Source organism: Lolium perenne, chromosome 2 (genome assembly GCF_019359855.2).
Source record: "Lolium perenne isolate Kyuss_39 chromosome 2, Kyuss_2.0, whole genome shotgun sequence".
In the NCBI taxonomy this organism is placed as follows: Eukaryota; Viridiplantae; Streptophyta; class Magnoliopsida; order Poales; family Poaceae; genus Lolium; species Lolium perenne.
In genome coordinates, this window is record NC_067245.2 from 84,230,269 (window position 1) to 84,232,034 (window position 1,766).

Sequence of the window (1,766 nt, forward strand, 5' to 3'; positions counted from 1 at the left end):
TGCAAGAATCAACAAGTTAGTTTGTAACTCTTCTATCAAGAATCTTCCATCGCATGATTCCAGAAGTTTACCTATGAAGCGCCTTGTCCGTGTCTTGCCACACTTGGTGGGCACTCGATCCAGCCCAAACTGTCTCATCACTCTTTGCGGCTGGTGGTGTTCAACAAGCCACATGCATATGAGTGGGCAGCGCATACGCCAGAACCGCGCCTCCTCCGTGCACTTGTAGTTGAGGTCAGTCATCGACGCGCCAATACGGTAGTAGCTACCATATGGCTCCCATTCCACCTGCAGCATACAAATATCTCAGAATTTAGAACATGCGAGTAGAATCAATGAAAACTAGGATTGCAAAAGAGTGATCGGTTACCTGCTCAGCGGTAAGAGTGTCCAACTCCGCAGTGTACTGCATGTACATGATCTTTGGATCGCCCGACATCTCCGAGACATTGTCCCAAAGGTATGCCCAAGTGGGCTCCCGATCGAAAGTGAGGGTAATGAGGCCATGGCCTCTCGTTGAGTACCCTAGGCCGCCCAACCGATAGGCGGTCCCAGCTCCATACGGAAAGTAGGAGCATGCATCCACCAATACCGCCGCTCCCGATCCTGCTCCCAGTTCTGCGACAAGCTTCGTCCAACTGCGCACGTAAGACATTTGGTTAGTACTTTGTCTAGCACACTACTATAGGAAAATAGTACATAGACCAAATCATCACCTGCCGGTAGAGGTAGGCAAGTGCCGCTGTTCCCCAACTCCAACGGTTATCCAACACCGTTAGCGCCTTCAGCCAACACCAATGGGCCAGCTTCCCCCCACTGTCAGGAAAGAGAGTCCTCGAAATCATGTACCATAAGTACACGCGGGCGTACGTCCTCCGAGTGTCCTCGTCGGCCTCTTCCGGCATTCTCCAAAGTTAGTCCTGATCCATTCGAAAGACGCGCCGGCGGGAGCTCTCTTCTTTGGATCTGGCGCGGCGGAGGAGCCCTGCCAATAAGCACCTCCATCTGCTGGCGCCACCCATCAGAAGCTGTGTTCATACACAGTGGCTCGCCCTGAATAGGTAGTCCAAGGATCATGGAAACATCCTGGAGAGTAGGGGCCATCTCGCCGGCCCTCAAGTGGAAGGTGTGAGTCTCCGGCCTCCACCGGTCGACAAGGGCGGTGAGTGCCGAGGGTTCATGAGTGGCCCCCCACGGCTTACAAGGGATATGAACGGGAGAAGACCGGTAGGCCGGATGAACTCCGTGTACCTCTCGTCATACGGTATATCCGATGTGCCATGGTAACGAATCTTCAAAGGTTGAAGATCCGTTCCCTTCTCCGTCATATGAACAGCCCGGTGCACCCTGTCGTACTCTTCATCCAGAAGCCACACCATCCTACATGTATGAGCAACACATACAACATATTATGAGCCATTCATACCAAATATGAGCAACACATACATGAGAATATATCCAAATAAGCCATCACACATACATTCCTAACAAATATGAGTTATTCCATCAAGAATACTAGGCATATGTAACACATTTGAATGCATTTGCTAGGCAAATATTAGACATTTCAACACATACATACATAGAATTTGAACAAATATAGGGTTCATATCCAAATCCACTAACATATCTAGGGTTCCTACACATACACATTCAACACATACATACCCATTTCAACACATACATAGCCATTTCAAACATCTTTGGTTCAAACACAACCAACATTTCAACACACCTCATACATAGGATTTCAACACATACATGTA